Source organism: Choristoneura fumiferana, chromosome 21 (assembly GCF_025370935.1).
Source record: "Choristoneura fumiferana chromosome 21, NRCan_CFum_1, whole genome shotgun sequence".
Classification (NCBI taxonomy): Eukaryota; Metazoa; Arthropoda; class Insecta; order Lepidoptera; family Tortricidae; genus Choristoneura; species Choristoneura fumiferana.
Window position 1 is genome coordinate 4,630,934 of NC_133492.1, and position 9,352 is coordinate 4,640,285.

Consider the following 9,352-nt stretch of genomic DNA (forward strand, 5'->3'; position numbering starts at 1 on the left):
TTAAGTCCCTCTAGCTTACATCTGTGCTTAGAACTGTGTGTTTTCTTTGGGAGCTTTCAAAAGCTGCACTAATTAAAATTTCACCCGGAATAAGCTGCAGTGTAAAAGTTTAATCTAGCTGTTGAGTTACGAGTCTGCTTGTGGCATAGTGTGTAGCATATAAACAGTATGATAGGTATAATAATTACCTTTAAGCTCTCGTGAGACAATATTTGAAAAGAAAAATACAATATTAAATGGTTCAACTCATGATTATTATAAAATGTTAGGAACGCAGAGTACGAGTCGACTTCAAATGGGTAGAAAAATATTTTCATGGGATTTTTGTAGTTGCTTAAAAATTTTGTTGTATTTTCTTTTTCATAATCCTGACCGATAGACTAAATACAATGTTTTTTTAGCCAGGACACCACACATTACATTACCTAAGACCAACCACCGTGTTACTTATAATGAGAGTCGATGTCAAATCGTTGGTTATGTAAATTTCAGCTGGCAGTGTGACTTACTGTTTTTTTTTCTGATTTTCTTTACTGCGGCAGTGGCGTCATCTATTGCTTTTTGCACTATTAAGCTTCACCACTGACAAGGGTCTCGCCTGTTGATTGCCCCCCCCGCAGAGCGATTGTGTTGTTTAAGATATTCAAGTATTTATAAAAGAAATCTTTTATTTAATATTATGCTTTTGATTTTTTGTTGCAAGATAAGTTCGTTTCATGTTTATTTTTACAAGCTTTTATTTACAAACCATGTAAATCAAACGTTCGTAAAGGGGTTGTGACAACAAAATTTGCAAATGATTTTACGACCACTTGATTTTCTAGCGAATCCTGGCGTCATCTAGTGAACAAATGTAGAAACTCCAACTTCCTGCTGCATCGTGCCAGCAAAGTTTCTCAACTCGGACGCATAAATACAACTTACGACGTTCTTCCTTCGGACTTCGGTCCACAGGCATAATATTTGCCTGGAGGAGATCTGGGGGAGATACAGCCGCGATAGCCTAGTCTAGTGGTTTGACCTATCACCTCTCAAGCAGAGGTTCGTGGGTTTAAACCCCGGCTCGTACCTCGTGAGTTTTTCGAAATTCATGTGCGAAAACTACATTTTAAATTTACTACGAGCTTTACGGTGAAGGAAAACATCGTGCGGACCCTGCACATTTAATGGTGTGTTTGAATTTCCCAATCCGCACTGGGCCCGCGCGTATATTCTGAATAGTAAACGTGTTAACTCGGAGCTACCTCTTTAATTCAACCTGGAACGGTTTTAATTTTTCCGTAATTCAATTTGAATTGTTGAATAGGTCATTAGAAATTATGCTCAAATAATTATGTACCCTTTTTAAGCAAATTGCCCGCTAAGAGCTTCTTAAAGTCATTATCTTATCCTGCCTTCCCACTTTCTTCGGAAATTAAAAATTTCGAGAATATTCGTTAATGAGAGGGTTCTTGGGTACTCCTGTTTCAGTTCTTGGGAATATCAGGAGTTAGGGGTCAAAAATTGGAGGTAGATGTAGTAGAATACATGTTATGTCCAGTCAGACTATAAAAATAGTTTCGGTATAAAAAATAAAAAAAATGACAAAAATTTAATACAAGATTTTTTGCTGACTGCACTTGCATTGCCATCCAAACTACATTTCCGTACCAAATTTCAAGTCCATCTGCTAGTCAAAACTAGACGTGGCTCGGCTAAGCACCAAATTTAATAAAATCAACCGAGTTCCAAAACTTTGCAGAACTCTCTCAACTTTTCGTTTATTTACTAACATAGTTTTCCTTCAAAGAAAACAAACAGCATTCGGCAACAAAATAAAGCCAGCACTGACATTAAACAGATTTTGCGCTCATAAAATCTGTAATTTGAATTCCTTAAGACCGAGGGGTTGTCTCCTCTATTACTCATAAGAAGGGTTGTGGCGCGGTGGTGGAGCTATGCTATAAAATTTATTTGCAGATGCAAAATAAAATTGAGATACGGAGTATTCAGCAATTTTAAAAGGCCAGAAGTAGGGCGGTCTAGAGGGACTTGAAATAAAAGTATACTCAAGTCGCAAAGTCGCAAGTCGCAAGGATTTGCTACCGTAAACTGCTTCAACTTTGCCCTCTAGCCCCAACATTGCCTGATTCGATTTAGACTTGATAACTTAGCATCCTTTAGGTTTTTAAACTTTTATCCTCCCGTAATAATAATTCCCGTGTAGATAAAAGTTTAAAACCTATAAGAGTGCTAAGTTATCGACTCTAAATCAAATCAGGCAATGTTGAGGCCAGAGCGCAAAGTTGAAGCAGTTTACGGTACCTACAAAACTAAAAGGCCTACTAGTGGCTAAAGGTTAGGTGATGTCTTACAGAATCAGTTTTGCATTAATAGCATTATCTTGGTTCCTAAATAGTAAATTTTTGGCTAAACGTCCAGTAGCCGAACTAGTTCAGCTATCCTTTTCCTTTTTTTTTGTGTCATTGCTGTTATAAATAAATTATTTTCTTTCTTTCTTTCTTTTTTTTCAGTGATACACTAAAAATAAAACGATTCAGCTCACGAATATAAAGTCAGGTACGGTGCCAATAGTTTTGATCTTTTCGGGGCATCTTTTAGAAGTATTCCAGTTGCTTCCGCGTGAGCACGCATTGTGAGTTGTAAGACAGTGCAAGAGGCGCCACCGTTGTGAACGCACTTACCCTTTAAAAATCTTACAATAAGATTGAAACTCACTTACTACCTAGTCGAACCAGCGCAGCGTAGTCGACCGTAGCGTAGGACAGCCACCAACGAGATGAACGGATGACCTGGTTAAAGTTGCGGGTTCGTGGTGGATGGAACCTACTGTGTCAAAAATGAAGTTGTGTTAAATACTTGTGATGTATACATATCATTTAATAATATTGTAAATCTGTTTAAAAAAAATATGCCTCGTTGAGCTTCTTGCCGGATTCTTCTCAGCAGAGGTTTTTCCGAACCGGTGGTAGATTTTCTTTGACATTCATAAGTGCTTGTTATAGCCTAAATTGAATAAAGATATTTTGACTTTGACTTTGACTTTGATGCAGGCCGCTTCCACCGAGGCAACTGGAGGTCTATGGGGGAGGCCTATGCCCAACAGTGGACGTCTTATGGCTGATATGATGGTGATGATAACCTAGTCGAAACGTGCCTAACTGTCCCGGCTTTTCTGCTTTATAACCTGTGATATTTCAGCCGATGACATTTAGTGAGGTTGACAGAAAATCAGTGCATGCATTCGTCAGAATTATTTTTCTGATTCAAAATGGAGTGAAGCCTTTGTTGCTCTACGCTTTAAATATCTAACAATATATGGAATCATTTATAGCCGACGGCAAAATCCTGAAAGGGTACATTCAAACTAAACTTACTATAACCAAAAATATTTCGAATTAATTTTAAACCGCTTGTAGAGACAGAATATTCAGTTTTATTAAAAACTTTTTAAAATACTGTTACGTCACGTCAAATACCATGTATTAGTTTTTTTTTCAATTATTCAATTCGAAAATACAAACTGAGACATGGATGCACAAAAACCAGAAAAAGAGACCAGCACTGGGAATCGAACTCAGGTCCTCAGCAATCCGTGCTGCGCGCTATAACCCCTACACCACTGCTGGACAGAGAATCTAGACACGAAATTGTAATAGAATAGTATGCATAGAAAAATTCGTGCTGGTCTCTTTTTCTGGTTTTTTCTGTACATCCATGTCTCAGTTTGTATGTTCGATATGGTTTCACGGATACCCGTAAAAGTAAAAATTTGGAGTTGAAATAAAAAATACAAAAGACTCCAAAAAAATAATCATAATTATTCTTAATTAGTTTAAATGAACTAAAATAATTTCCTTGCTCACCCGCGACCTTCGAAGACCTTTGAAGGTCGCGGGTGAGCAAGGAAATTATTTAGTTCATTGATATGGACCTCCGCAAAGTAACGCTGATCATAAATATTTAATTAGTTTATCAATACATATGATATACTTCGCCTGTATCACAGCTAGTATAAACCGGAATAATCCCATGGGGTGATAGTAGAAATATGGCGGACGGGAATTTTATTTAAACGACATCAAAGGCGTCCGGTGGAAGTAATGGTTTTACATAAAACGCGTTTTAACTCAACGCGGATTACATGTTATTGTGCATTTAATGTCAGTTGATACATTTGTAGTTTTCTTGATTTAGGAGAGTATTTTACGTGTTAGGGTAATAGGCTCGGCATTCACTTACCGATGACAGACAATGACTTCAAATACTTACCCGTATATTTTTTTACCCGATTGCCCGAAAGAGGGTTGTTTTGCGAGCGTATGTATGTATTTGTTATTTATTTATTTACAGGATTTGTCAAACTGTCAAAATGACATAGGCTATATATTTTAAAATGGCGTCTGTGAAAAAAAATGGCGCAGAAATGAAAATGAAAGTTGTATTGTAACAATATGGGTATAATAATGAAAGCTATTAAAAAGGCCGTTTTAATATATATGGGTTATCATACTTTTAATGCCATTTGCACAGAAATATCAAAAAATTATAAAATAAAACATTAAATAAAAAAAAACTCGACTGCCTTTAGACTCTGTCGAGTAGCTAAATTAAAGTTCATCAGTCTGTACCCATTTCTAAGAATTTTTGAGCTGGTCACCATTTAAATGGGCCCCGACTGTTAAACAATAAATTAGCTATTAACAGAGTTCTAGACCACTAGACTTATAAATTTACTTCTTAGATTTAGAGGCAGTCAGATTTTTCATTTAATTTTTTTTATTCTACTAATATTTTGCCAGAGTGGTTATTTTATACGCTAATTTCAAAATACAGTTTTATACAGAGCGACTCTTAATTGGTGAACAGAAATTTAAATTTAAAAAACATATTTAAAAAAAATATAGTATCCAACGCAACAAACTCAGTAAGTTAAACTTGAATTATTTTTTTTATTAAGAAAAATGACGAATCGTATAGTCACCCTATTTTACATGACAAGTTTGTTATATCAAAGTACTCAGAATTGACATTTACAAAGTAATCTTTTTTTAATTTTTCCAGTCAGCAAACAAAGAGTTGATTAAAAACATCAGTACCTATAAACGTTCTATTATGTGTCATTGCTGTTATAAATAAATTATTTTCTTTCTTTCTTTCTTTCTTTCAACGTAAGAAGTAAGGTAACCACAAGGTCGGGTAAGTTTAAAATTATTTTATTATGTATTAACAGGATTCATCAAGTGAGATAAAGATCAATACGGACAGTTTATGTAAAAAATATCGATGGTGGAAGTCTCAATTGACGTAAGGGACAAAATGCTACTTTTCAGGAGAGCGAAAAGAAGTTTTTGGTATTTTCAAACCCTCACAGCATTGTTAAGGTTTAACTTAGCAGGACGTTATAATTACGTAAAATCTTGAATTTTCTTGCTTTTCAACGTGAAACTATAGACATTTTCGTAAAAGCTTAAAAAGAAATAGCTGTCCCTTACGCCCGTGACATACAGGTGTCATAGCCCCTTACACCCATAAACCGTAAATAAATAAATAATGTAGAACCGATTTTTGGTCTTATAGGACATTTTATATTTTATTTGCTACATATTTGGACGTAAGTTCCTGTAGAAAAATTAAAAAAAATAGTGAATTAACTCAAAGAACCACTTTAATTATTTAAAATAACGCGCAAAAGCCATAATTTTGCACGTCCCCTTAAAAATATGTAATTTGTAACATTTCTTTCGAAGCCGGCTTCGAAAAGGTTATAGTACCGTAGACCACATACATGCGCTGCGGCAGGTTATACAGAAGACTGAAGAGTATAACCTCCCCTTTGCCTTGCATTTGTTGGACTACGAGAAAGCCTTCGATTCGATCGAGACTTGGGCTGTGCTGCAGGCTCTCCAGCGGTGCCAAGTTGACTATCGGTATATCGAAGTGTTAAAGTGTCTGTACGAAAACGCCACTATGTCCGTCCGATTACAGGATCAGAGCACGAAGCCTATTCCTCTGCAGCGGGGAGTCAGACAAGGAGATGTGATCTCTCCGAAACTGTTCACCGCTGCATTGGAGGATGCTTTTAAGGTTTGGACTGGAAAGGACGAGGCATCAACATTAATGGCGAGTACTTCACTCATCTTCGATTCGCCGACGACATTGTAGTCATGGCTGAGACCATGGAGGACCTCGGTGCTATGCTCGCTGACCTCAGTAGAGTTTCCGACCGAGTTGGCCTGAAAATGAACATGGACAAGACGAAAGTCATGTCTAATGTCCATGTTGTACCAACTCCCGTAATAGTCGGAGACTCTGCGCTCGAAGTTGTTGACGACTATGTATACCTGGGACAAACGGTCCAGTTAGGTAGGTCCAACTTTGAGAAAGAGATCACTCGTCGAATCCGACTCGGCTGGGCAGCGTTCGGGAAGCTTCGCAGTGTCTTTTCGTCCAAATTACCGCAGTGTTTGAAGTCAAAAGTCTTTGACCAGTGTGTGTTGCCAGTGATGACATACGGATCTGAGACGTGGGCGCTAACGATGGGCCTCATGATAAAACTCAAAGTCACTCAGAGGGCTATGGAGAGGGCTATGCTCGGGGTTCTCTGCGGGATAGAATTAGAAATGATGATATCCGCAGTAGAACTAAGGTTACCGACATAGCCCGAAGAATTGCGAAACTAAAGTGGCAGTGGGCGGGGCACATTGCTCGCAGGACGGATGGCCAGAAGGTTCTCGAATGGCGTCCGCGGACCGGGAGACGAGCTGTCGGTAGGCCTCCAACAAGATGGAGCGACGATTTGGTTAAGATCGCGGGGATCGCGGTGGATGCGGAAAGCACAAGACCGGTCTGAGTGGAGAGCCTTGGGGGAGGCCTATGTCCAGCAGTGGACGTCTTTCGGCTGACATGATGAACATTTTCTTGCACATTTGGGAGTATTCTTGCTTGATTTGTTGTTTGCATGCATGCTTGCCTTTCTGGCGTCACGCTTGCTTGCATGCATGCTTGCACTATTTCTGCTTCCTCTAACACACTGATTGCAGCTGTGAGGAGTGGGACGCCAGCCCGCTTCATGAGCGCTGGAGGAGATACCATAGACCGGTCATCGCGAGATCGGGGTAACCCGCGATGTTCATCTAACCAGGCCGATAAAATTGCATGTTTGTTGATTTGATTGACAAAATTACATGCTCACTTGCAAGCCTGCTTAGGTGGTTGCTTAGGTACATGCTTGCTTGTTTGCTTGCTTGCATGCTTGCTTGCATGCTTTCTTGCACGCTTGCTTGCACTATTTCTTGCACATTTGGGAGTATGCTTGCTTGAGTTGTTGTTTCAATCACTACAAGTTCTAAAAACCATCTGTTTTGATGCCTCCTACGACCTAACATTAACAAGGTATTTTAATGAACTAAAAGAAGCAAGCAAGGTATTTTGCTTTAAGTGCCCCTTACACCCATAAAGTAACCTCAATTTTTAAAATGTCTGTTTTGTTACTGTCCCTTACGACTAACAATTTACTCTAGTTTTAGCTTTTGATGTCCCTTATTTTATAAGTTGCTGTTGTTTAATGCCCCTTACGACGTACCAATTACACCTTTTTTTTAAATGTCTGTTTGCTACTGCCCCTTACGACCGACAATTTACTCTAGCTCTTGCTTTTTATACCCCTTACGCCCATAAAAGTATTTATTATTTTATAAATTGCTGTTTTTTAATGTCCTTACGACGTTCCGATTATACCATTTTAACCCTCAACATACATAATTAATTATACAGGCCAATTATTATTATGTATGCATCATCATCTCGGCCTATATACGTCCCACTGCTGGGCACAGGCTTCCTTTATTAGGATCTGTAACTTAGTAGCTTAAAATAAACAAAGTAGCTAAGAGAAATTTACCTCAACATCCTTGACTGAAATTCCATTACGGAAATGTTAGCTCGACGTCAAGCCATTAGGGGATCCATCAACTTAATCTTCTTTTTTGTTTTGCTTTTGGCATCTTATAAAAAAATACGCGCGTTGACAAAGAACAAACGTAGGCAATCAAATACGTCCTCCGTGTTTGACGTGTCTGACACGACTGACCGAATGTGCAATGCGCAAACGCTGGGAGCGTGGAAGGTAGGTAGACGCGTTAGTATTTTGATGTTAGGTACAAGAAATAGGTACAGGCGGTAAGGTTACGCCCAACAACTTCTTGCATTTTATCTTATTCGTTATAAAATGTTGGGGTGTAAAGACAATGAAATAATAATTGACCCATACGCCCTTTTAATATATTTGTTGGTTTTTTTTTAACGTCATGAGTCGAGTCGTAAAGGACATATGAGACTGCCACAGCCCCTTACGACCCAAATATTAAAAAAAATAATACATTTACGCCATTTTTCAGCTCAAATATTTTTATATCATGTCCCTTAAGCTATTTTATTTTAAAGTAATAAATGTTGATAACAGCAAAAGTAAGGGGCGTAACTTGAATACTACCAATCGACAGAGAAAAAAAAAACTCTAATTTTCTATGTTTAAAAGTGATTTTCGGTATTTTGTCCCTTACGCCAATTGAGACTTCCACCATCGATATGTATTAAAAAAATATACAGATGTTTGCTCTTTCTTACGAACAAGTTGTTTAATCAAGAGGTACAAAAAAACCTATTTCAGTTCACCACTTAGGACTCTGTAGTGCTAATAGACTTTAAGCTAAAGTGCAGCCAGACGTGCAGATGAAGGTATAAGGGTTTTGCTATTTTAGCTACAAAACCCTGAAAGCGCCCTTATAATTACAATGTTCCGCAGACACATTCCTCAGCCATAACAAGGTAATGCGTAATGTCAGTAGCGGCCATAAATAACGCGAACAAATTAAAAAGTCTGGCGCTATTGCGCGTCGTAACACCGCGGGGTCGTTCGTTACACGGTCGGGTAGTTCGGAGATAGTATTGTCTGGAAACTAGCTTTTTGGGTAGTTCATTTTTCATGCAATCTACTTTTCTTGTTACCTAGAAACTATTTTATTGGGATTGGATTTTTTTGTGCTTTTGAAAAAGACAATTGGTAGTTGTTTTCTACGGCAATTGTGTGTTGTGTGTATGATTGCACTGTTCGTGCCGTCTTTTCAGTAAGGATAGCTTAGGATCGTTTCGTTTTCAGTCTATGTAATGTATTACACCTTACGCGTTTTGATTTAATATATATTGCATATTTTAAATTAAAATTATTATACTGCCCTCCTAAGCCGAAAGGCGGTATCTAAAAAAAAAAACGGTTTTCTGTCATTTACACCATGTGATGCTGAATTTTTTAAACTACACAATTAGTATTAATAACTCAAGTTTTTTTTTT

General features: G+C 37.9%; 2 protein-coding genes across 2 annotated transcripts in view; both read left to right on the top strand.

Annotated features, from left to right (window-relative positions):
- svp (COUP transcription factor 2) overlaps positions 1-9,352 on the top strand; it is a 118,050-nt gene that overhangs the window by 22,656 nt on the left and 86,042 nt on the right. The gene's annotated exons all lie outside the window — the stretch shown is intronic.
- LOC141439936 (uncharacterized) overlaps positions 1-9,352 on the top strand; it is a 32,059-nt gene that overhangs the window by 16,733 nt on the left and 5,974 nt on the right. The gene's annotated exons all lie outside the window — the stretch shown is intronic.